This window comes from Ursus arctos, unplaced genomic scaffold, assembly GCF_023065955.2.
Source record: "Ursus arctos isolate Adak ecotype North America unplaced genomic scaffold, UrsArc2.0 scaffold_10, whole genome shotgun sequence".
NCBI lineage: Eukaryota > Metazoa > Chordata > Mammalia > Carnivora > Ursidae > Ursus > Ursus arctos.
Window position 1 is genome coordinate 8726340 of NW_026622764.1, and position 27937 is coordinate 8754276.

The following is a 27937-nucleotide window of genomic DNA, read 5'->3' on the forward strand; positions in this document are numbered from 1 at the left end:
TCCTCATGAACTGTTTTCTAAACTGATATATTTGATTTCTGTAGTAGATTTGCACAATTTTTCTGCGAGGACGGGATGGAAGAGCAGATGACTTTGGGCTTGATCCCACTGTACAGTGGGAGCTCCTTTTAGTTTAAGCTGGCTCCTCATAATCCCACAGGACAGAGACGTGGAAGCCCTCTTTCCAACCCACACAATGACTGAGGGTGAGTCCGAAGAAAGGGAGCCTATAAATGAGATTGGGAGAGAATGACCAGAAAGTTGGGAGGGCATAGAAACTAAAGGGAGAGAGTTTTAAACAGCAGTGAAGGTTCAGTAATGTCAAAGGTCACAAAACATGGGTGTAAGTACTGGTTTTGAGGAACCAGATTCCTGTGATGACTTTGTCCTCCCTCTGGACCTCAGCGGTGGCTCATTGGCCTGCACCTGATCACTGTCTGCCATTGCTTTCGGGACCTCACTCCGGAGCACCTGCCACTGTGCAGTAACATCCTCTGGGAGGAGCAAGAAGTCATCCTGCAGCACCACCAGCGGAAGGGAGACTGCCTCCCAGTGCACCTGCGAGACCTGCCTTCCTACGGCCACCTGACCATGCACTTCCCTGCCCTGGGCTTCAGGGCCCCTGGCTCAGGGGTGCCGCAGGCTCACCTGCTGGTGCGAGTGACCGAGAAACTTCACCTTCGCCCTCGGGGCTGATGACCCCTGCTCAAGCTCTTGCAGGAGGTCCAGACACCCGAGTCGACCCAGGGGCCGGCAGGAGAATAATACAGATGTGTGGGATTAGGGTGGGGGGTGGGGCAACAAGATTTTTAGCAACAAGTGAATATTTTAAAAATGCATTTTGGGGATACCTGGGTGGCTCTGGCAGTTAAGAGTCTGCCTTCGGCTCAGGTCATGATCCCAGGGTCCTGGAATCTAGTCCCACATCTGGCTCCTTGCTCAACAGGGAGCCTGCTTCTCCCTCTGCCTGTTGCTCCCCCTGCTTGCACTCTCTCTCTCTCTTCCCCTTGCTCTCTCTCTGGCAAATAAATAAAATGTTTAAAAAAATGTATTTTGTACTGGCTTATTCCTAGTATGTGAATAAAATATTGGTCTCATTCAGAAGATAAATTTGGGGGGCTCAGAAATATTCCATAATGTTAATCATTTTGTTTTAAATGACAAGATAGACGATAGTTTTTCATATCATCATTATGTTCATGCTAGGAATAACAATCCTTTCTTTATTAAAAATGCTACTGGATCTTTTTAAGACACATATTTACCATGCTTGGAATATTTGGGCATGCTTAATAAAACAATTACAAAATATGCCATTTTTTTAACTAAGCAAAGTACATAATGTTATACAATTTACACACAATTTTAATGTTAGCAATAGAAATAATGAAATTATTTCACTTTTTGATATTTAACAATAAAAAGACTTTAACTCCCAAGACCTGCACTACAACCAATTTAATAGATTCTGTCATCAGAATGGTGGTCTTGGCATCTTATATGAGTTCTGTCCATGGGGTTTGACAATCAGATTGAATATGTAAATACTTTTTATTATATAAAATATTGAACATACACACACACAAAAGACAATAGTAGGATGGACCTCTGTGTACCCCTCACCCAGCCCTCGAACTTCAACCTATAGCCAAACCTGCCTTATCTACTTCTCATCCACTTCTCCATTAGTATTTTGACATGTCAGATATATAATATTATCTATAAATATTTTCTATATATCTACAAGATAATTATTTTTTAACAAAACTATCTCACATCATAAAAAGTAACACTGATTTCTTTTTTTTTTAAGATTTTGTTTATTTATTTGACAGAGATAGAGACAGCCAGCGAGAGAGGGAACATAAGCAGGGGGAGTGGGAGAGGAAGAAGCAGGCTCATAGCTGAGGAGCCTGATGTGGGGCTCGATCCCATAACGCCAGGATCACGCCCTGAGCCGAAGGTAGACGCTTAACCGCTGTGCCACCCAGGCGCCCCGTAACACTGATTTCTTAATATCAAATATTCAGTTACATGATTTCCAATTATTTCATAAAGTCACTTTCTAAGTTTGAATCAGGATGTAAAGAAAGTTACACTTTGCGCTTGGTCTTTTAAGTCTTTTTTAACCCACAGGCTTCTCATTCCATTAAAATAGTGTAATTTCCTCCCATAAATGATACGGAGGGATTGAGTGACTCATTCTTGCATCGTGAAGACATTTTGCATCAATAGAGAAATATAAAATTCTGAATGTAAAAGTAGATATGAAAGGGCATATTTAGAGTAAGAAAAGAAATCAACACACAGTTCAAAATTGGTAAAGCTGATCAAACCCAAACCACCATAATCCTGAAAAATGATATTTTTGTTAACTGCTCGATATACTTTTTTCCAACTTTTTTTTGGCTGCACACTCTTTGATCACTTTTTAAGAAAAAATTTTATAATATAATTTTGCATATAGAGATCAAAGGTAAACCAATCTTCTAATGGTTGATCAAAATTTATTACTGATAATGTAGAAAATGCAGGCACTTTTGCTGACTCAGTGACCATTCTGCACACCATTTCATCTAGAACCACCAGACTTCATTAGAACATCACACATCAGATCAGTAAGATCCAAGCTGACAAGCTAAGATACATAAAACATGTTACTTTACACACAGATGTCCCTGCCGTTTGTGGTACTGGTATTGGTTCGTACCACAGCAGCAAACGGTGTTAAACTCTGTATCATGCAATCCCCATGAGGAAAGAAAGTATGCTAAACGTATCCTGTATGCTTCACTCTTTTGAGTATATTCTTGTCAGAAAAGAATATCCTTTTTGACTAGGTGTTATAGAGAATGACTCATCAGCTTATATTTTTACACACCTGATGGAAGATTTTCTATAGACCAGTTTCCTGTACCTCCCCTCCATGTCCCATTTTTCCTCCGTAATGGACATTCCTCCTGTACTGGGCACTGAGGGAGGCTTTCACATGACTTTACTCAGACTTCATGTCTCAACCTAGGATGTTTCCTTCACAGTGGGCAGAAGGATTCCCAGAACCCATTTCTACACTGGGGGGCTAGCATAACTATAGACAAAAGTGAATGTCAATCACAAACATTCAGCTCCCAAACTAAATGCACCCTAACTCCACTTCCCCTGAGATGGAGCCCAAAAATGTTTGCAGCCTCTCTGATCTCACCAAACATGAAGTCAAATATGACAGAGGGAAAGGCAAAGTAGAAAGAGATATTTTTAACTAAATACAATGAAAATACCTCTTTGGGGGCCCTACAGCTTAAGTTTCTTCAGCTTTTATGGTACATCTGCTTATGCAAATTAGATAACAGGAATTTATTAATTTCCATATTCTAACATCAAACAGTCAGTGTCTGCCATGTACCAGGCCTTGTCCTGGGTACTGAACTTAACAAAAATGAAGAAAGCGCAGTCTTGACTTGGGAAGCTCACAGTTGCCGATCAAGAAGAGATGATCTTTGCAGAGCGCTGTAACAGGCTCACACATGCACACATACATAAATACAGCTTAGCGGCATCTCGTTTCCCCAACACACAGGCATTCGTTCCTATATCTTTGCTGGAGAGAACAAAAACAGTTCTAAGGCCACAGTTATTTGGCCTAAACCATCTATCAAGAATTACCCATTTGCAGTCAATGTTGGCAAAACGATTAACACCCTAGCCAAGTCTTTGGTGATCCACATGGCCCGGTGTCTCTGAGATACAAGACTCTGGGGGAGCTGAGAGTCCTGTGTTTCCTTTTGGCTTTAAATACCAGAGTTAGAACAGATGCTGATGGAGCAGCCAAGTGCCATCAGAACAGGGAAGAGAGATTTCCACTCAAGTTTCAGGGTAATGAGGGAGGGAGGATTTTTCATAAGCTATCCCGTGCAAGATTTAGATTTAGGTGTGAGAATTTCCTAGTCCTATTGCGCACAACTACATCCCCCAAGGGCCTTGACCCATTACATGGAAGAAATAAAGGAAGCAACAGGAGTTCATCCTCAAATCAGAGGTTCCCAAACTTTCTCAGTGCCTTTAGTGTCTCCGATTACACCTGTAGACCAATATAAATAGCTAATAATTCTTCATATTAAGTAGCTTATTCTAAACAACTTCATTATTTTTCATATCTTAACAACTTAACAGTTGTTTGGAAAAACAATATAAATTTAAATTTTTTAAATTTTATTCTTAAATAACCACAATTACTTGCTAGAGGGATGTGTGTAGCTGTTGGGCGCTGCAGAACTTTTCCAACTTTGGAATCAAATTGGAAGCTCCAACTGATTTCTGTGCAGTGTTTTATTTCAGCAAAGCTAGAAAATTGAGCTTCACAAATAAATTGAGGAATGGACAGAAATATAGAACCATCTAGTAATCTAACTGTGAACTACCTTGAGCTAGTAGTTCACACAGTATCCAACAGATGTCGCTGCGTTGCCCTCACAATTTAAAAATACTCCATGTGGCCACTGGGCACATGTTTGGAACTGCCACCTTAAGTTTGTTGCAATGCTCTATTTTTGTAGTTTGTTCAAGAGCAGGTCTTTAAGAATAATAGGACAATGAAGGTGGTGTAAGTGGGGCAAAGGAACAAAGTCGTGAGAGACTAAAGCTGGATGGATTCATTTCTTTCTCCAAGCAGATTATCCTACATACACATAGTCACTCTATTTGTGTCATCTTACTTTTGCAACAACAAAACTGGCGGGCCTTAGTACATTTCCATAATCCATTCACTCCCAGCTCTCCTAGCTGACTATTTTACACCTTTACTTCTCTCCTCAAACCTCTAGTACCTCCTACCCCACCCTCACAAGCAGCTGTCCTTGTTTTGTACCTTGCTGAGAAGTGAGGATATTTTTCACAGACTCTTTTCCCATCTGCACCCACCATGGATGGACGATCCCCGCTGCTATCTCAAGCCAATGCCTCTGTGCATTAGATCCCATTCCTTCTCCTCTACTCAAGGAATCATTTTAACATTCTCCCCTCTCTGTACTACATCATTGTTTTTTCTCTCTCTACTTGATCATTCCCAACAGCATATATGCTATTATTTCTTCATCTAAAAACAAAACAACAGCAACAACAAAAATGGGGCGCCTGGGTGGTTCAGTCAATTGAGCACCCAACTCTTGGTTTTAGCTCAGGTCATGATCTCACGGTGGTGGGATTGAGCCCCATGTTGAGCTCTGCGCTCAGCGTGGAGTCTGCTTCAGATTCTCTTTCCCTGTCTCTCCTGCTCTCTTTCTCAAATAAATAAATAATCTTTAAAAAAATAAATAAAATAAAAACAAAAAACCAACAGAAAGCCCCCAAATCATCTCCTAACCTTTCTTCTGCTGCCAGCTACTTCCCCCATTTAGTTTCTCCTTTTTGCAAGAAAAGTTCTCAAAAGGATTCTTCACTCACTATTCCATTCCTCTATTCCACTGTCATATAAATCCATGCCACGCATGTTTTCCCCACCATTCGACCTAAACTTTTCTTATGAAAGCCATGAGCAACCTCTGCATTGTGAAATTTAATGTTTTAAATCCAAATTACAAAACCTCTTCCATTAGCAATATCTGACCCAGGGGAGCTCTCTCTTTCTCTTGAAGCAGTTTTCTTCAGTTGGTTTCCATGATACCACAGACTTTTGGTTTTCCTCCTGCCTCGCTAGCTCCCTCTTCTCAGTCGCCTCTGCTCATTCTTCCTCTTTTCCCTCATCTCCTAATGTACTTGGTTTCCTTCCCGCTCCCTTGGTGATCTCATTCAGTACCATGGCTTGAAAGATCTATACGTTTGATTACACCAAATTTATATCACCGACTCAAATATCTCCCCTCAACTCTAGACTTATTTATCTAATTGCCCTCTCAATTTCTCCTCTTGAGTAGCAGATGTTTCAAACTCAATATAACCAAGACTGAAGTCCTGATCTTCGTGCACAAACTTGATCTGCCCATAGCTTTCCTCATCTCAGCTGATGTCAACTCTAATCTTCTAGTTGTTCAGGTCAAAAACTTAGGGTTTGTGTCTTCTGGTTCCAGATAAGATGGAATAACATATGCCACCCTACTACTTCCTTTAAGTATTGCTGAAAACTCTGGACAAAATACATAAATATCAGAAGACTCTGAAAGGTGGAAAAAACAAGGTGAATTAGCCAGGGACTTCAGAACCCAAAAAAAGGGTATGGAGGTGAGTTCTCTGTCTTATTTTTCCACCACACATCCTGCTCTGGGGGCTAGAGAAGGCCAGAACCCAGAAACACAAGGAGCAGACAAAATAAAAACCTCAAGAAAAGACATCCCCCCTGTAACCGAAAGACCAGGAAAGGGGAAGCTGAGCAAGACAGAACCCCTTTTGACAATACCTGCCCTACTCCTCCCAAATACCACAAATTAACTATATCCTTTCCTCTCTCCGCTAAGTACTATAGCCAGCACTGGTACTGTGGGCCCAGCCCTAATTCCCTCCTTGTCCTCTAGTAGAGAGGTGACACATCTTCCTCTTCCTATCAGCCTGTGGGTATGGTTTCTATGGAGACTGTGAGTGGCACCCAGACTTTCACTGCCACCTTGTAGTAATGAGGTAGTGCTTCTCTCCAGCATAAAGTGGGAAATGATTACTTAGAGAAAGGAGCGAGAGAAGAGTTCCTTACATATGCACATGAAGTACTAGGAGACTGTCAAGCAGCCTGTGCGTGAAATGTGCCAGAATCAAACAGCAAAAAGTTTTAGAAGTGAATTCCAGTGTGAAATGCTAACTGGGATTCAGATTGGCCTCTAAGTATGGGCAGACCAAAATAACAGATGGGGCAGACCAAAATAACAGTGCAAAAGCTCTGAAAACTAAGTTGACATTTCAACAAAAATGTAAGAAAGAAAAACAAAGTGAAAGTGGGCCAGGATATCTGTTCTAAAGGCAAATAGGGTAGCTACCTGCCAAAGCAGAAGAGTTAAAGAACTAGATTCTCATGATACCCAAAAAGTCCAGAACACAATCAACTATTGGTCACCACACCAAGATCCAGGAACATCTGACCTCAGGGAGAAGGGACAAGATCTGTCAAAGATTTTCAAGCAACCATCACAGATATGCTCCAATAAGCAATTAGAAGCAAAGAAAAAAAATGAAGTCTCAGAAAAGAAATAGAAGATACAAAGAACCAATTGAAAATTTTTAAACTGAAAAATAAAATTAGCAAGCTCACTGAATGGGCTCAATAGCAGAATGGAAATGACAAAGGAAACAGTCTGTGAACTTGAAGGTAGATCAGGAATCTGAGGAATTCCTAAAGAAATTCACGCCAAGATATATAATCATACAATTTTTGAAAACAAAAAACAAAGAGAAACATTGAAAGTATTCAGAGAGAATTGAAACATTTCCTATGGGGGAAAAACAATTAGAATAGCAGTGTATTTCTCATCAGAAACCATGAAGCCTGAAGAGAATGGCACCACATTTCCTCAGTGCTGAAAAAAAAAAAAAACTTTTAATAGAGAATTCTATATTCAACAATATCTTTTTTTTTTTTTAAGATTTCATTTATTTGAGAGAGGAAGAGAACATGAGCTGGGGTGGGGTGGGCAGAGGCAGAGGGAGAAGCAGAGATTTCCTGCTGAGCAGGGACCCCGATGCAGGGCTTGGTCCCTGGACCCCAGAATCATGACCGGAGCTGAAGGCAGACACTTAAACCGACTGAGCCAGCCAGATGCCCCCAACAATATCTTTCAGAAATGAAGGTGAAATACATTCTCAGATAAAGGAAAACTAAAATAATTTGTCACTAATAAACCTTCCTTAAAATAACTGCCAAAGGAAATTCTTCAAACGGAAAGGAAATGATAACAGAAGGAAACGTGGAACATTAGGAATGAATAAAGAATAATGAAAGAGATGAATATATGAGAAATACAACAGACCAGCCTTTGATGGTTGAAAGCAAGATGTGATTTTTCAATGTAAGAAGAGGAAATATTTAAGAAAAGTATATTTTAAAAGGGGGATTTGCAAAGGGACCTAAATGGTAAGGTTTCTTTTCTTTTTTTTTTAAGATTTATTTATTGATTAGAGAGAGAGCAAGGGGGTCGGGGCAAGGGACAGAATCTCCAGCAGACTCCCCGCTGAGTGTGGAGCCCCACACGGGACTTGATCTCATGACCTGAGCCGAAATCAAGAGTCAGCCATTTAACCTACTGAGTCAACCAGGTGCCCCCTAAACGGTAAGGTTTCTCTATTCCACTATTAACTACTATTTATTTATTTATTTATTTATTTTTTAAAAGATTTTATTTATTTATTCGACAGAGATAGAGACAGCCAGCGAGAGAGGGAACACAAGCAGGGGGAGTGGGAGAGGGAGAAGCAGGCTCGCAGCAGAGGAGCCCGATGTGGGGCTCAATCCCATAACGCCGGGATCACGCCCTGAGCCTAAGGCAGATGCTTAACCGCTGTGCCACCCAGGCGCCCCATATTAACTACTATTTAAATATGTTTGTGACATTCCAGGGAGACTCTCAATGACTAATGCATGAAACCAACCAGAATCAACCCAAAAAAATTTTAGAAGTGAACTACCATGTTGCAAACACCCAGAATCAGATCCTGAAGTGTGTGTGTGAGATATACATATACATAAATTATATATACCATAATGTATTTTAAACTATACATATGTATACACACCCACATATATATGATATATTCAAAGTAATCTTTAGAGAAATCAAAATTGATTACCAAATATCTTTCAAGTAATTCCCTAGAGGAATGCAGGAAAAGGGAAACAAACAAAACACAGAGGGAACAAACATTTACAAAATACCATAAAATGGTAGACTTAAGTCCTAACATATTATTTCAGCCATAAAAAAGAATGAAATCTTACTGTTTGTGACAACATGAATGGATCTTCAGGGCATTATGCTGAGTGAAATAAGTCTGACAGAAAATGGTAAATACTGTATGGTCTCACTTACATGTGGAACCTAAAAACAAACAAATAAAAACCAAAAAAAGGAGCTCACAGAGAACAGGTTGGTGGTTGTCTGAGGCATGGGGTGGGTGTGGGCGATATGGGTGCAGGGGGTCAAAAGAAATCCGAAAGGAGGAGGAAGACGCCGGGAGAGCAACTGTGTTTCTTGCAGCACCCAGTGATAGCTCTATGCAATTTAACATCCCACTTCTTCTAAAATTCTCTACCACCAAAGCTATATTCCTATATTTTTTCCAATTTCATTTTAAGATGCATACAAATTTCGGGGCGCCTGGGTAGCGCAGTCGTTGGGCGTCTGCCTTCGGCTCAGGGCGTGATCCCGGCGTTCCGGGATCGAGTCCCACATCGGGCTCCTCCGCTGGGAGCCTGCTTCTTCCTCTCCCACTCCCCTGCTGTGTTCCTTCTCTCGCTGGCTGTCTCTCTGTCACATAAATAAATAAAATCTTTAAAAAAAAAAAAAAGATGCATACAAATTTCATATTTAAGATGTTTGCTAGTTTTCTTAAAATACTGTCAAATCTCTCTTCCCTGTCCCTTCTGCACAACATATGAACAATTCCATGGCTTTTACAGCAACTCAGATATGCTCCCTAAATATCTAGAAAAGCAGAATACCACATCTTAGCCAACTCATTAGTAGATTTAGAACATGCATATCATCATAGGATTACTAGGATTATTACAAAATAAGCCATATCACCTCTCCTTGCTGACAAAAATAGACTGGAACTCTGGAAAGGAAAGCTTGCCCTTCGTCCAAGAATCTCCACTGGTGGTGAGCTACCGCACAGGCCTCAGCATTACTCCGTGTTCATTCTAGCTCAACGTGTCATCAATTCTTCAAAACTCAGCTGTTGCTGGCATATCATCTTCCAAAGGGAGTAAATAAGTTGCAACAGACATTCTAAACATAAATAATACTGTCCTGATGTACAGAGCAAAGCCATGGGACCCCACACCACACCATGAGTGGCCACTTCATTAGGGAAGTTCTGGTCCCACACATACCAGGGAGAGCACATCGGCTCACACATATTAGGCACAAGGCTAGATACACGTTATAGCGTCTACTCTTCACACAGACCTGGTATTACCACCCTTTCCATTTTGCAGATGAGGAAACTGAGGCTCAAAGTTTCAATAACTTGCCCAAAGCCACTGGTTAATGGACAGCACTTGAATTGTATGCTCAGTCTGATTTCAAAGCCTCATTAAAGAAAAATACAATTCATATTACCTTTAAAGATCAGGTATGAGATTTCAAAGGTGGCTACTTCAGGCTAGTTTGCCTCTGGTTAGAAAAGTTTGGGGAGCTCCGGTCTCCTCTCTGTCACTCCCTGAGCCCTCCCTCCAACCTCCACACTCCTGTTTTTCCAAAGGCGCTGCTCCTCCCAGGCTAACGGAAGCTAATGGGCACGTGGAGAAGCAGGGAGCTGACAGCCAGGAGACATGGGGTTGGCCCCGTTCTGCTATCTGCTGAACCTCCCTGGGCTCGCCTTTATAAATTAAGCACAAATTAAGCACACACGATTTGTGATCTCCGCTATCTATATCCAAGAGCCTAAAAAAAGATACTTGACTTTTCAGTTAGCCTAATCTCAGCTGTATCCTTTCAGCCTAACCAACCATGATTTGCAGTGAATTCTCACGAAGCTTTTCTTGACAGCTCACACCAGCCCAAGCGATATCTTTCTGCTCTGAATTCATGGCTCATCATTTGCCATGTAGAATGCTGTCCTGACATCGTTCTTGCCCCAGGACCCGGGAAGAATACAAAAGGAGACCCACGTACCATTTGTCTAAATATGCAAAAGTTGTAAATCAAACTAACAAGCTGTTATTAAAAAATATGTTATCCTTCTGCTGTGACAAATAAATCTTCATAATACTCTGGAAGCCCAGGCTCAAATTCAGAATTCTCAGACTTCTTGGAGATCTGCTCTGGAAAAAGACAGCGCAGAGAGGGCTACTCTTGGTCCAGGATACTGGCCCACAGCCCACCCTCCTTCCTTCCCAACCTGGCTCCGTTCCCGCAAGGGGAACATCATGCTTATGGGTGTGGACACACTAGCACACACAGGCAAGCTTCATCAACCTTCCCCAACACACACACACACACACACACACACACACACGGAAGTCCCTTGCCCACCACTGGGTCCTGCCTTGTGTGTTCATCCCCTGGAGAATAGACTTGGGAAGAAGGATGTTCAGATCCTAGGAGTTCACTCAGATCTGTTTGGTCAAGGTATAGTGTAGTCCCAGGAATGCAGAGCACAGTCTGGAAGAAAAGGGGTGGTCATGACCCTTTCTCCCCACCTCCTATCACACATCCTGGATGCTCTTTGCTTGGAAGGTGGACTCTGCATGGAAGAAAGTTGGGGGCTCTAAGACCTGGGTGCAGAGCAGGGGACCCTCTTGTGGTCATCTCTGGGTGGTACTAACTTTGTGGCATTCGTTTTATTCTCTCTTACTTTTATCTCTCCTATTTCTTCTTGTCAGACAAGATCTTCAGACAGCTTTGCTTCCTGTGGGTCCCAGACTTTTCCTAACTATCATTTAGGTAAGATAATCGGATATTTTACTTCCAGCCTATTGACAGGGTTTTCTTTGCACAATGCTTTTCCATTAGAAGATTCCTTATTTAGCATTTATACAGAATTCTAGAAACTTAAACAATCTATCATCAACCACTGGGAGTTAACCATATATCCCTAGAGTCATAGCTCAAAAGTATTCTCCACTTCATATTTTTCCATCTTCAAGTCGATTTTCTAATACATTATCATTTATTGTAGCTAGCTTTCTGTAGTCTATTCACCACATGGAGTGTGAGTGTCAGCCTGGAAACCACACGTGTCCCCATCTGTGTTTCTGTTGTCACCTGGTTAAGTGCTACTTTGGCTGGATATGGATTCTTGGGTTGCAACCTTTTTTTAGCTGCACTTCATAAATACTCTCTCTTTCCTAGCCTCAAGTGATGACAGAGGAGACATTCAGTAGTATTTGCAATCTTTTTCTCCAGTAAGTTTATTTTTTAGTGTGGAAGCTCTTCAGTTTTGCCTTTAACCTTGCGGTTCAGAGCTTTTCTGGGACCTGCCCGCATCTATGTAGGTCTGCAGGCTTCCCTGGAGTAGGATAGCACTCAGATTCACTACTGGGGTCTCTCTCTTGCTGAAGGGTCTCAGTGTATATTCTGTTATTGCCCCTCTCTTTATTCTTTGTCTCCTCTGGAAAACCTAGTATTTGAAATAAGGTCTTTCAGATGTGTCTCCCACTGTTCTCATCCTTCCCTTCATGCTTTAGACCTGCTGTTGAGACTATCTTCCACTTGATCTCCTGGGCTACAAATGTGTGTCTTAGCAATGAATAACCTCTCCTTCAATACATGCACCGATTTTTTTTAAAGGAATGGTTATTTTTATTGATGGATTTTTACAACATTTTAATTGAAGGGTAACACATAAACAGGCACAGATCCTAAGTGTCCAACTCAGACATTTTTGCAAGAATACACCCATCTAATCATCACCCAAATCAACATAAAGTTGCCAGCATCTTATGTACCTCTTTCCTGACCCCTTTCAGAAATTACCACTCCCACATGGAATCACTATTCTGACTTTTATCATTATAGATATGTTTTGACTTATTTTGAACATTATACAAATGGAATCATAGAAGATGTACTTTTTAAAAAAACAATCTTTATACCCAGACTGGAGCTTGAACTCACAATCCCAAGATCGAAAGTGGCATGCTCTACTGACTGAGCCAGCTGGGCACCCCATAGAATATATACTTTTTGCGGGTGGCTTCTCTTGTTCAATATTTTATTGGGCCATTCACCCATTTAGAACTGGGTGGTTTAGTCTCCTATAATATTCCATTCTATGAATGCACCATAATTTATGTATCCATTCTACTACTGATGGACAAACAGATTGTTTGCACTTGTTGGCTTTTTCACTCATGAGAAACATGCCAGTACAAGCATTTGTATAGGGGTACACGTGTTTGTGCACACCTGTAGTGCATACTCTTAGGAGTGGAGTTGCTGGTGCAAAGGGCACACGTATGCTCAGCTTCATTAGATACTGCTAAGCAATTGTTCAAAGTCGTTGTACCAATTCAGACTCCCACAGCAGTTTATGAGAATTCCTGTTGTTTCCCATCAAAGATAGCACTTTTATATAATAATTTTTGTCCCATTTTACCCATTCTGATGGTTACTAGCAAAATGTTATTGGGACTTTAATTTCCACAATTGTTTCTCGTTTAATAAACTGCTATCCAGTAAACTTACTAAATTCAGTTATTAATTCTAGTAGTCTGCCTCTAAACCTTTTGTCTTTTTTCCCCACATACACCATCATATCTGAAAATAATGGTAGCTTTATTTCCTCCTTTCACTACTATATGCTTTTAAAATTTTTTCTTGCTAGAACTCCTTGCTTGGCAACGAGAGAAGTGGTGATAGCTGGTCACATGGTCTCATTCTCACCCACGGAGGGAAAGCCTTCGGTTCTTTAGCAGGAAGTGTAATGGGTGCTGAGGGCTTTTTGTAGATGCTTTCTTTGAGATTAAGAAGTTTTCATTCTATTCCTAGTTTCCAACAGTTTGTTTAATCATGCATAGGTGTTAAATGTTATCAAGTGTGCTTTTCTAGATCTATGAGATGATCATATAACTCTCCTCCTTGCCCCCTTTTGGTAACGTAATTTTGAGTATTAAACCACCCTGACATTCCTGGAACAAAACCCGTTTAGACATAATGTGTGCCCTTGTCGTGCATGACTTGATACACTGATTTTTGCCTCCTTCAATTCCCTACTGAATTTTTAAATTTGAAAATAGTATTTTTTGGTTTTGCTTTTTAGTTCCTGAGTGAATTCATATGCTATTTTGAGTCTCTCTGCATGTTCTCTTTTATGCACTTATGTTGGAGCCTACCATCTGGGCCCGCTTAGAAACAGCTCTCTGTCACTAGGCACTGCAGGTTCAGTGCGTTCTCCCGGTTCTTCCACTCTCTGGCTGCTGCATCCACAGTGTTCTCTCTTGCTCCTTTGTGGCTCTAGTCCCCCTGAGGGGCTCAGAGCCAGCTCCCGATGGTGTCATAAGCAACCGTTGTGTAAGTTGCAGGAGGTGGAGTAGCTTCCTCCCTAGAGGCAAGTTAGCTGTTTCCTGTGGACATGGGGGAGTCTATTTTCTCCTAGTCCTCTCAGCTTTACTGCCAACACTCTCCCAGTCTTGCAATTTGGGAGGGCTCAGTCCAAGTCTGCTCTTTCTCTGCAGAGCACAAGCAGGTAATCCTAAGAAAAGCCATGTGTCTTTCCCCTCTCGGACCTGTGGATCTGCACAAGCCAAGCTCCTTCCATGAGCCCATTGATCTAGACCATCTCGCGCTCTCCTCTGACTGGTCCTCAGGCTGTCTTGTAGACCAGTGGTGGGGGAAAACTAGCAATGTCCCTTCCCCTGTGCACCAGGCAGATTCCAAGGCCCCTTCAGCAAATCAAGGCAAACCATGGATGTCTGGACGACCAGCAGCTATTTTGCCCAAAAGAAGTCTTGGGAGAGGAGGGTGTCAGGGCTGCATTTAGGTCGCCATCTTCCCAGAAAGCCCCCTACCAGCAGTTTTTAAATGCATCAACTGAATCTTTTTTTAAAAAAAGATTTTATTTACTTACTTGAAAGAAGAGAAAGAGCATGAGCAGAGGGAGGGGGAGAAGCAGACTCCCTGCGAAGCAGTGAGCTCGACGTGGGGCTCGATCTCATGGACCTGAGCTGAAGGCAGACGCGTAACCGACTGAGCCACCCAGGCGCCCCACACCTACTGAATCTTGAAGGATTCAGATGAATCACCCTCCTAGATGCCTTTCCCCATTCATATCCCATAAACAATACATGGTAGTGTTTTCTTCCACACCCTTGCAATGATTACATACCATCAAATCTCTAGAATATTTTCCATGTAATGAATGTTAAATGATGTCTCACTGTATCTCTCTTTAAATAGCTGTATTGAAGTATAGTTGAAGACAATAAACCACATAAACTGAAAATGCACAGTCTTCTAAGTTTGACTTACTTACGCACAAACAAGGTGATGACCATATGCATCACTCCCAAAGTTCCCTTGTGCTGCTGTCTGACCCCCCACCATGTCCTCCTCAGCCACCCCACCCCCATTCTGCAGGGAACCGATGATCTTCTCTCTGATACTACAGACTGGCCTGGTTTTTGTAGAGTTTTATATAAACGGCACAATTATTTTGAGATTCATTCATGATGTTGCACGTATCAGTCACTCACTCCTGCTTATTGCCAAGGTGTACTCCATTGTATGGCTATACCAGAATTTGTTTATCCATCTACCTATTTCTAGATACTAAGTTATGTTCACTTTTTGGTTACAATGAACAAAATTGCTATGAGCATACCTGTACAAATCTTTGTACAGACATATTCTTTCATTTCACTTATATAAATACCTAAGTGAATAGCTAGATCTTATGACAGGCCTATGTTTAACTTTTTAAGAAACTACCAAATTATTTTCTAAAGTAATTGTATATTTTACATTCCCATAAGCAATGTATGAGAATTCCAATTCCCCCACATCTTCAGCAACACTTGGTAGTATCAGTCTTTTAAATTTAAGCCATTATTATAAGTGCTTAGTGATATTTCTTGGTTTGAATTTATGTTTACTTAATGACGAGTGATTTTGAGAAATTTTCATGTGCTTATTTGCTATCAGTATATCTTCTTTGGTAAACTGTGTTCCAGTCTTTTGTGCATTTTTTAGATCGTTGTTTTCTTATTGAGTTTTGAGAACTGCATTTTGTAGAACATTTTGTAGAATTGGATATAAGTCTTTTATCACATATTTGCTTTCCTCCTGTTCTTTTGTTCCGGGCTTGCATTTAATTATTCTAGTGTCTTACGAAGAACAGAACAACAATAGTCCCACCACTTCAAATTTTAACTTTACTGTGTATCATATTTGCTTCCGGGTTTTGTTCTACGTATACAAGTAAAGGTCTCTTTCAACAGATGTGGTGTGCCAATCTTGGACTTTCTGCCCCTCAGCTCCAAACTCACCCTTTCTTGGCTGCTGTGAAAATGTACATGAGTCCTCTATAAATTTTTCCTTTGTCTGCTGGACTAGTACTGAGCTTTGTCAGTAGCGAGTGCAGGAGGAAAGGGTTTCGCCCCCTTGTTCAGGTGTGGCCCAGTAGTCCAGCGGACTTCCCCAGCGCCCAGCTCCCACGCAGCCTGCTGCTTCTCCAGTGCTCGGCATGCAGTGCCCGTGCTGGGGGGTCTGACGCCAGCAGCACCCAGCAGCAGCTCCCCCAGACCCCTTGGGTAGTTTTGTAGCTCAGTCCTTCCCTCCAAACAGCTTTCTGCGGCACCCTCCAGGGCAGATTTCCCACGAATATGACCAGCACGACAACACTAGGGCAAGTTTTCTGCCGTCCAGTAAACCGCAGCCAGCTGTGTCTTCTCATAAAACTCTGGGCCTCAGCCCTATTGGTGCAAGGCTGAGAAGCATGGCAGGGAGTTTTATCCCAGCCCTCAGTGTCGTGGCTGCTCCTTACATTTGCTATTTCTGTACTCTTCAGAGTTCTCTTCTTACTAGCTAATGCCTTATCATTCCAATCCCCTGTTACAGTTATTAATTCCTTACATTTAACTTTCTTTGTTAAATTACTGTGTGGTTTCTTTCTCTTTATTGGACCCAAGCAGAAATAGGTAGCCACATATGTCCCCTTCGAAAGTATCTTAAATTTGTGTTTTTCTAATAAGGCATAAAGTTAATTAATATTGCTGGTGTAGCTGCTTTCACATCTGGATGTTTGGTGGGGGTTTTTTCATGTTTGTGTGTTCTATGCTTGTATTTCCCTCCCATAAGTGTCAAAGGGGATGCTTCTGATCAGAAAGAGCTGATATAGAGAAGTGGCGGTCCTCTTGGGGACTCATCCTCCCAACTCCTCTGAGCTGTGTGTCACTGTGACTAATGCTTATGTCCAGTGGGCAAAGGGACACAGCCTCCACCTCAATGCATAAGCTAGGGGTGATGGACTTGTGACTTCCCTGGAGTAACCACCAAGCACACCCCTTTTGAAAACTGCTATTGACTTGCTCTCTGGCTCTGATTGAAGCTGCTCATCTGACTCATGGAGGCCGTGTGACCCAATATCCTCATCAGGGGGCAGGTAAACTCAGACTCGGTGACTAACAGGGTGGGAAGGACCCAACAAGTCTTGCTTGAAAAATGGCATCCAGCCAGCCTGGCCCCAGCAGCATCTTGGCTTTATAGGAAAAGATGGCTTCTAGCCCCTGAGGGAAATGTTATCCCCCACTTCACCACTGAAGCAAGCCTTGTGGTTCCATGGGGCCCTCATCTCACAAAGGGGCACAACTGGGGAATAAGAAACATATAACCATTCAATTCATTTAATGAGTTGAATATATGAGAGCGACAGAGAGAGGGAGAGAGACCCAACTCACCGGACACACTGGAAGTGTGTCTTCCTCCAAGAATTGGCAATTAAAAGAAAAGAATTAAGCACTCATCTTGCCTTTCAGGATAATCAAATAGCCCTAGTTGAAGAGAGAAAGTTCTTACTTTCAGAGGAACTCCAGGTAATAATTGTGGAAGGAATGATAGAATCAGAAAATCATCACCACTTTGTCACCCCAAATGAAATAATTGAGTCATGCAACAATCATCAAAGGATAATATCGCTTGATCAATGGTTGGTGGAAAGCTATAATGGGGAGATCAGGCTGTCACCACCCGAACCCTATGATCAATCTTAGCATCACTAAAAATAGAAACCAGGTGCCTCCTGATGTAATTCAATATGAAGAACACAGCACCAACTGTAACATATTCTTGCCACAAAAAAAAAAAAAAAAAATTAAACCTGATCTAGTCAATCCTCCCAGGTTAGCTGGAGGAAATACAGGGGATGGAGAAGGACGTTAAGTAAAATCACAAGGAAGCAAAGAAACGAATCAGAATGTGGGACCTTCTATGGGACAACTGATCTAGCTTACTGAAGAAGCCGTGGCAGGAGAAAGGGCGGAGAGGGGGGACTCCGTTTGATTAAAAGAGACTAAAAAACACAACAACCAAGTGTAATGAGTGGCCCTTGATTCCATCCTAATTTGAATAAACAATCTGTACAGATATTTTTCAGACAATTGGGAGAATCTGATCATGGTCTGATTATAAAATGATTCTGAAGAATTATTGCTAATTTTATTAAGTGTGATAACATTGGGGTTAAGGAAGATAAAGTTTTTATACATTAGAGACTGAAATATGTGGGAGGAAAATGACATGTTGTCTAGGATCTTCTTGAAAATAACAAAGAAAAAGGAAAACGGAAATGACAACATGAAACAGATGTGCGAAATCTCAGGACTGTTGAACCTGGGTGAACGGTATGTAGGAATTCATTCTACTATTCTCTGCAATTCTATGCATATTTTATGACAAAATGATTCAAAGCCTTTTAGACACTAGATTAAATAATATAACAAAATAGACATTAGAAACCATGAAAATGAACAATAAGGGAGCCAAATGTCAAAAATTGGGGGGATATGGAAAAAATATTCACAGGAAACCTTGTAGCCTTAAATGTTGCAATTATGAAAAAAGAAAAAGAGTAGAAAAACAAGCATTTAAATGAAAAACGTAGGAAAAGGCATTCTTCTGCAGCTGGCCAAGACACAGTAACAAGGGGCTGGATTTACCTTTCCTCCTGAAACAACAAGAGTGACCCCCAAAATATCGAGCATCAGGCCACGAAAGAAAGTAATCCCAGAGAGACAGCAACCAAAGATGTGAGCGCTATGATTAACCCAGCTCACTTCCTGCATCAGACTTCTAGGCCTTAGGGAAGGGAGAGGGACCCAGGAGGAACACCAACTCCCTCCTCCCCCATACCCCGCCATCCAGTCTTCATGAGTTGAAGAGACAGGTGTCATTGTTGGAGACAAAGCAGCCAAAGCTCAAAGAACACAGCCACAGAGAGAAGAGAGAGCTGCCTGGAGCTGGCAGGGCACAGATAGATAAAGGATACACATCCGTTCTCACAGAGCAGGCAAAAATGGGTGAACTTGGAGCTGAGAGGCAGAAAGTCCATGATCCGCACAATGTATCTGTGGAAAGGGACCTTTACTTGTAAATCTATCTTGAAAAGTACCCAGGAACAAATATGGTAAAAGGGTAAGTTAACATTCTATGTGGTGGGACTTTGGTGTTTGTGATATCAGCTTTGTAACTTCCCGTATATGTCAAGTTAGGCAAAGAAGTCCTGGTGGAAAAAAAAGGGATTGATATATTATTCAAGTTTGAGAAAGGTTGAGCTGGTAGTTCAATCCCCCTACATCTAAAGAAAGCTATCTACCTCAACTTTTTATACTTGTGTGATCTGAAATGTGTTGAAGAAGTAAGAAAGTTGTTCCCAACGCTCACTCATACATTCGTTTACTCATCAAACACGTAACGAGTATCTTCTTGATGCCAGTAACCAGACCAAGTACAGGTTCCCTGCCCTCAAGTTCTTCACAGTCCAGTGGGCAAGACACAAACCTCAGACACTGGACCATAACCGAAGAGAATATAAGCAGGGTATTTACCAGGAAGGGGTTCTAGAAGTCCTCCCCGTGCAGGGATGTCCGAGCTGTGCTGAAGGAGAGAGGTAAAGAGAAGCAGGAATGATTCTTCAGAGACAACAATTGTTTGAAAAAATAAAAAGTCTAGTTCAATTTTTCACCTACAAAATAATTAAACCAAGAGAATGGATGAAGTTAGACTCTACATAAGAACTGTCTGTAAGAAAGGGCTATCTTCTAAATAAAATAATGATTTTGATGGAGTTAAGGCATTTATAAACAATCTGTAATCCTATGGCTCTCACTGTGCCCACAGAGTTTTTAAAAAGGCTGTACTGGGGGCACAGTTAATTTTCTGGCTATCTGTGACGCTGAAGGTTTTAATCAGTTGGGATAACTTAGCACGCATTTCTGACTGGAATCAACATATTCTGGGACAGGTGACGCAGACAGCTTTCATGAAATGTGCATTTTAGCCCATTCATCTTCTCCTAAGTGAAAGTAGTATGGCCTTTGCACGTTCTCTCCTGTTTATGCCGGGTTTTTCAAAGAGATACCGCAAGGCAAGACTGCTGTTTTCCATGTATGTGTAACTGAGTATTTCCGATCTCATTGTCTATGTGCGAAGGCATGCTGCAATCCTCGCCTTTGGGAGAAATCCCTGTGCTGTTGTTCCAATACCTGAAGTGATTCACACGTCTGGAATGAAAAGCTGATCCTGTATTGGTGCCACTGATAATGCCATCGCTATTGCCGTGCTGGGCAGACAACCAAGCCTGTAACTAAATCAGCTGATCTTTGACACATGTGTAAAGCACTTAAGCTACCCTGCAATCCAGGGTTTCAACTTGCACTGACCTGACGATTGAATTCTGATTTCCACTCAGGGTTTTCTATTAACACCGTGAGAAGCGATTGTAAAAGATCGACTTGTAAATGTTTTCTCACAAAACTAACATGGAACCCACCCGAGTGATTGCAATTAAGGTCTCCTAATGCACGTTAAATCTGGATGATTTCTGTTGCCATTTACTTTCATTAATTAGTAATTTAATTTTGGGGGTAGTTTCAGGTTCGCAGCAAAATTGAGTGGCAAGTACATGGTGTTCCCATATACACCCCGTCCCCACACGTGCGTTGACTCCCCTACTGTCACCATCCCATGGAGGGTACATCTGTTACAATGGATGAGCCTACATGGACCCCTCACTACCACCCCAAGTCCGTAGTTTACATCCGGGGCACGCTTGATGTTGCCCATCCTATAGGTTTTGACAAACGTATCATGACATGTACCCACATTTGTAGTGTCATGCAGAACAGTCTCACTGTCCTAAAACTCCTCCGCGCTCAGCCTTGTCATCTGTACCTCCCCTCTGACCCCTGGCAACCAGGGATTGTTTTTTATTTTATTATTATTATTTTTACTGTCTCTAGTTTTGCCTTTTCCAGAATGTCATGTAGTGGGAATCATATGATAGGTAGCTTTTTCAGACTGGTTTCTTTTACTTGGTAAGATACATTTAAGGTTCCTCCATGGCTTTTTATGGCTTGGTTGACAGTTGGACCATTTTGCATTCCCAGAGTTCCTGTGGTACCACAGTCTGTCCAGCATGTGGCGTCATCACTGCTCTGGATTTGGGCCATTCTCATCCATGTGCAGGGATATCTCATATGTAGTTTACGTGATTATTTCCCTGATGACATTCGGAGCATCTCGTCATATGCTTATTTGCCATCTATATATCTTTTTTGGTGAGGTGACTGTTTAAGGTCTTTGGCTCATTTTTAGTGAGTTTTTTGTTGTTGTTGTTGTTGTTGAGTATTTTTTGAATATTTGGGTAGCAGTCCTTTATCAGATATGTCTTTTGCAAGTATTTACTTCAGTCCATGACCTGACGTATTTTTTGACATGTATTTGTCTTTTGCAGAGTAGACATTTTTAATTTTAGTGAACTCCAGCTTATTAGTTATTTCCTTCATGTTTGAAACTTGTTTTTATTTGACTAATTATTTTCTTTTTTATTCTGATGAAGATTACTGTTCTGTAAGCATCCTGCTGCCCTCCAAGAGATAGCTAGCTGAAATTTTCCTCCTCTTCTTTCCCCTGGCACCGATGCTGATGCCTTTTCTGTAGATCCCACAAAATTGCTCTTAGTTAAATGAGATAATGTTTATGAATAGATTTTGAAAACTGAAAGCAGCTGTATGTCAGGTGGCATGAGCAGTCTTTTGAAAACACACAGGCACTGACATGCAGTCACACGCAGTCACACGTAAGCACACACATTTTTTTTCTTTCATGACACCAATTAAAAAGAGACTGATTTCTCATTACAACTGACAGCAGTCTTTGGACTCTAAGAGATAAGAAGTGGCAAATGTCGTTTTGATTCCAGAAGTTGTTGACCTTCACTATCTTAGGAAGAGTGTGGGTCTATTTCACTGCCTTCGTCTCCGCAAGCACCAGAATTATTCTGTGGTTTTGCAAGATTTCCCCAATTGCTGTTCATCTCCTGCTTCAGGTTTTCCTCTCCATTTGTTTTGATATGACTAAATAAAACTGCAGTGAACTTTGAATAATTGAAAACAACAAAAGAAAACAGAGAAACAGGGTGGGGGGGAAGAACAGAGGGAAAGGGGCAGGGGTGGGGGAGAGAGGGGAAGGGAGTTTTCTTGCTGCCAATCTAGTCAACAACTTTAGAGAGGAAGGTATCGTTCGTGGCAAATGTCCTAACGGGGAGGTTTGTGACCGCTCATGTCACCTCTATCCCATCAATCATGGCAGTTTTGTTTAAGGTCGGAGCCAGCATTTCCAGGAAATCGGGACTGTTTAAACCTTGGTTAAGTGACTGTGAGTGCTGGGTCTGTGGTGTTTTGCAACTGTGGCCCCCATCTGTTTTTCCTTTAACAACATCTCCGTTTCCAATATTTATACTGGTGCGTTCTCTCCATACCTGTGAGCGCGTGTGTGTGTGTCCCCGGTCCTTTGTCCCTTCATCACACGTGTCCCCGTAAGTGCATTCATGTTTTCTCTGTCTGCTTCTTGGAGTCCAAGTCCACAGTACCTGGGGCTCAAGTATTTAGACATAATGCTCCTGCCAGTTAACAAAAAGAAGAGATAATATGAACACATTGAGAAAAGAGATTAAACTCACTGTTTCACATGAAATACTGACACTGAAGAAGACAAAAATAAAACTTACAACCCACTACAGAGACCGGGGCATTGATCACATCCAGTGGGTGAGGGCCACCAATTCAAACAATATATGTGGCTCACCTCTTAATAAGAAAAAAAAAATTTTTTTAAGATTTATTTATTTATTTGAGAGCGAGAGAAAACAAGAGAGCAAGAGCATACAAGCAGGGGCTGAGCAGGGAGCCCGATGCAGGGGCTCCATCCCAGGACCCTGGGATCATGACCTGAGCCAAAGGCCAAAGCTTAACCGACTGAGTAACCCAGGCGCGCCAGTAAGAAAAATTTAAATGCCCTGTGATCTTACAACTCATATACGAGAAAAGCAAATTTGACAACAATCCTGAAAATTCACATGACATTACCAATTATGGGTTGTAAAGATAAAAAACTTTATCAAAGTATCACTAATTATAATAAATTTAAATTAACCATGACGATAGAAAGAAAACTTCATTAATGCTTTATTTTTCCTACAGGAATAGGATAATATATTGTTATCATACAAAGTAATCAAAAAGTAGGGAGCCAGGGGCGCCTGGGTGGCACATCGGTTAAGCGTCTGCCTTCGGCTCAGGGTGTGATCCCGGCGTTATGGGATCGAGCCCCACATCAGGCTCCTCTGCTGGGAGCCTGCTTCTTCCTCTCCCACTCCCCCTGCTTGTGTTCCCTCTCTCGCTGGCTGTCTCTATCTCTGTCGAATAAATAAATAAAATCTTTAAAAAAAAAAAAAAAGTAGGGAGCCAGAATTTTAGGAAATAATATTTTTAAAGTATTGCAGAAAGTTAACTGATATAACATTTAAAATACTATTATATAATAATTGTTATAATGTTATAATAATTATTTTGTGATAGTTATAATAATTATTTGGTAATATATTATTAACATTTTAAAAATACTTTGTTACTTTGCATCTTTTAAAATTTTATTTTTGATGATTTCTCATCTTAAATAAATACTACTTTTGTATCCAATTCTGTATTCGTAATTCCAATTTTTTTATTTAAAGAGGATACTTCCTGCAGGTTTGTATAAATTTCAGGCTTTCCAAAACCTGGATTTACTCTGACCCCAGATCTCATGTCCTGTCAACCCAAGGACATATCTTTTGTCCCCTGAGTGCATCAATACCCCAAAGCCTTTGGATTCCAGAGCCTACACCCAAATCTGATACACCCCAGGCTTGTGGTGGCATAAACTCATTCACTCACTAATGTGGCTCTAATTCTCTCTTCTCTTATGGTAGCTAGGGCCTTCCCTCCTTTCAAGATTGGACATACATTTTTTTGTTTGTTTATGTCAATTTATTTTTTAAATTTATTTTAAAATTTAAATTCAATTAATTAACATATTAGTTTCAGAGGTAGAGGTCAGCAATTCATCAGTCTTATATAATACCCAGTGCTCATTACATCATGTGCCCTCCTTAATGTCCTTCCCCTCATTACCCCCCCACCTCCCCCACTCTAGCAACCCTCAGTTTGTTTCCTATGCTTAAGAGTCTCTTATGGTTTGTCTCCCTCTCTGATTTTGCCTTATTTTGTTTTTTCCTCTCTTCCCCTACGATCCTCTGTTTTGTTTCTTAAATTCCACGTATGAGTGAGATCATATGACAATTGTCTCTCTGATTGACTTATTTTGCTTAGCATAATACCCTCTAGTTCCATCCATGTCGTTGCAAATGGCAAGATTTCATTTTTGATAGCTGAGTAGTATTCCATTATGTGTGTGTGTGTGTGTGTGTGTGTGTGTGTGTGTATTTGCGTGTGTGTGTATATATATATATATATATCGTCTTTATCCATTCATCTGTTGATAGACATCTGGACTCCTTCCATTGTTTGGCTATTGTGGACATTGCTGCTATAACTACTGGGGTACAGGTGCTCCTTTGAATCGCTACATCTATATCTTTGGGATAAATACCCAGTAGCGCAATTGCTGGGCCATAGGGTAGCTCTATTTTCAACTTTCTGAGGAACCTCCATACTGTTTTCCAGAGTGGCTGCACCAGCTTGCATTCACACCAACAGTGTGGGACGGCTCCCCTTTTTTCGCATCCTCGCCAACATCTGTCGTTTCCTGACTTGTTAATTTTAGCCATTCTGACTGGTGTGAGATGATATCTCATTGTGGTTTTGATTTGTATTTCCCTGATGCCGAGTGATGTTGAGCATTTTTTCATGTGTCTGTTGGCCATTTGTACGTCTTCTTTGGAGAAATGTCTGTTCATGTCTTCTGCCCATTTCTGGATTGGATTATTTGTTCTTTGGATGTTGAGTTTGGTAAGTTCTTTATAGATCTTGGATACTACTAGTGCTTTATCTGATAAGACATTTGCAAATATCCTCTCACGTTCTGGACATGCATTTTTAAAGCATATTTGAAAACAGTTTACCCAGTACCTTATGTGTTCAGAGTGGGAAGGAACGTCTGTTATCAGCTTGGTCAGCTAACATGGCTGGAGTGAACTTTTATTTTCTTCTATAACTTTGTGGATGCACACATATACTAGGGTCCAAATTCCTCTCGAATGAACTAATGATAATGCCGACACACTCCCTGTAACGTCCAAAAGCATTTCATATGCTCTGCCTCACTTGACCCATAAAAGAACCTGGGACACGGTAGAGGTGTTCTCACCCCTAACAGACGAAGGCAACAGAGTCTGGTGGCTTCCCTGTGATCCCCCAGCTGGAGCCCAGGAGGGCCTGCTTCCCCCGGAGCTGCCCCGCCCTCTCTGCTGCTTTCCACCTGGACTGAGACTGATATACCTCCGCATGTTTTCCCTGATCCGTGACAGCACAGCTGCAGATGAAAACACGCGTTTCTCAGATCGAGTCCGCCCTGGAATGGGAGGAAAGAATGAAAGGAATTACCTCTTTGTGCCGCATCCCAGAATAGGGCCGCCAGGTAAACATTCTTTCCTAATAGAAATCTGTTGGGAAAACATTTATTACCTTCTTGAACACCCGTCAACTGCTGTTGCTAAAATCGGAGCATGATTCGTTACCACTAAGCCCCTCTAAAAAGTGCCATTTCCAAGCAGCTGATGGCCATGTGGAAGGAACAGCCGGCACTGGAGGCGGGGCAGGGCGGCTCTGGGGGAGGGCGGCTGTCAGGCTCCTCACGGTCACAGTCAACGCTGCGTGGTGGTCCTGACAGGCACCCTGGAACCCAGGGGTCCCCTCTCACCCTCACTCTCCAAGTTCAATCACTGTCAGAGAGTTTTTCCATACAGATAAGATTCATTTGGTTCCACAAGCCATTATTTATTACATTTTAAATTAGAAGGAATGTTATTAGCCAACTAACCCCAAATTCCTAGACATTTCAATGTCAGGATCCCTTATCTAAACCCGTTTCCCAAGTGTGACATTCCTCCCTGTAATTAGTATCCCAGGCTTATTGCTCAGCTCCAAGGCGTTCTTGGCTGTGTTGATGACACGATCCCTGGCCATTACCAATTGTGATTTACACGCGCTTGCAGTGGAAGATGCTTCTTAAAATAACAAGAAAATTTCTTTGAGGGCGAAATCTGTTTTAAGAACTGGCTTGGGAAAAAATTAAAAATAGCAACTAAGTACATCTCCTCTCCAAAATGCACGTAAGGGCCTCGAGGCTGCTCCTGGGCACCCAGGGGGAGCCGCGCTGTAAGGCGGGTGATTTATGGAGCGCGGCGCCTTTCCCTGTGGCGGGTGTGGGGGAGCAGCCGTGCGCTATTTTTAAGATGAAATGACCATAACTTCACTTGCTGTTTCCAAACGGATTGGAGTCTTTCACTCGTGTTCTCCTCCCTCACTGCTAACGTTTATCATTATGTAGAAGGTATTTACAATGAAAAAGAAGTAAATTCTTTCTATGTCCACAAACCTGGCAAACCTTAGGTGTTGCCCGAATGGTGTTTGAACACCGACTGCAAAATTTCTGATGGTGGTCCTTCTCTAGCGCGAGGAGGCGGCCCAAGCACAGCAAGAGTCGCGTCCCCATCCTGCCGCGGTCCGTGTGCTATGCGCCTGCGCTGCGCTGCTCTATATCTTTCCACCCCCGCGGCAGCGTCCGTGGACCGTGCCCCCCCGCCCCCGGCATCTCAGGGGCTGCCCCAGACGTCTGGCAGATGAGGGGGCGATGAAGCAGTCCTGAACCATTCGACAAAGAGGATTATGAACCCAGAGCCACTGCGCTGCCAGAGAGTGGAGGGGCCGGAAATTATGGACTTAGGTTTCGCTCTGATCGCACACGCTGGAAACCCCACGGCTCCCTGAGGGGTGGTTACCAGGCTGGTCCGAGAACGTCTAGCTCTGCAGCGAATCCCCAGCTGCCTGGAAGGGAGCGCTCACAGTCTCCCCGGTGAGTGAGTATAGGGACATATCTTCTATTTTATCAGCAGCCCTAACTTTGTAGAGTTTTGGTGAAGGTCAGGCGAAAAGCAGTGAGCCTCCCCTTCACACTCCGGGGAGCAGCGGCGCATCGCGAGCAGTGACGAAATAGCTAATCAGGTTCTTGCCCGCGACACCTGGAGGCGCATGCCCACTGGGGGGGAGGCGTGGACACCCATCAGGAGGTTCTGAGTTAGAGAGGAAGAGCTGCGTTCCCTCCAGAGGCAATAGCCGGTGAGACTTAGGCCATCCTCCGTTGTAGAGAGGATGGGTGTCCATTATGAAATTGTGTTCATGGAAATAGGAAGGAAAGAACGGACACACAGGCTGGCCAGGAAGGAGAAGAAGCCATACAGAGCCCTTGCTTGTTGTCCCGCCTTCAGTTCCCAGCCCTACTCCTCATGATTTGGTGGGATGCTTCTCACATCATCCAGCCCTACGTATACGGCAAGCTTATGATCAAGTCGGACCAGTCAGAACCTTCTCCCCTGGATCTTGAATCTCGGCCACAGTGACGCCAGGCTGGGATGGGAAGCAGCTGAGGCCTCCAACAGCACTGTTATCCCAGAAGGCCCAGGAACCCCAGCCGCTGAAGTCTCTGGGAGGGGGAGCAGCCCGGGGTCCTTCATTTCTCAAGCCCCAAAGCTCAATGTTTCTATTTGATTCAGTGAGTGAATCCCTCCAAAGAACCTACTGATTCAACCC

The 27937-nt window shown here is 42.3% G+C and overlaps 1 long non-coding RNA gene across 1 annotated transcript in view; it reads right to left on the reverse strand.

The window, feature by feature from the left end:
• Positions 1 to 27937, reverse strand: part of LOC130542774 (uncharacterized) — a 64902-nt gene that overhangs the window by 33250 nt on the left and 3715 nt on the right. The window contains exons 3-5 of the long non-coding RNA XR_008957562.1: positions 25628 to 25700; positions 22609 to 22749; positions 19676 to 19724 (exon numbers count right to left, since the gene is read on the reverse strand). This is a non-coding gene — a long non-coding RNA (uncharacterized LOC130542774). The remainder of the gene's footprint in view (positions 1 to 19675; positions 19725 to 22608; positions 22750 to 25627; positions 25701 to 27937) is intronic.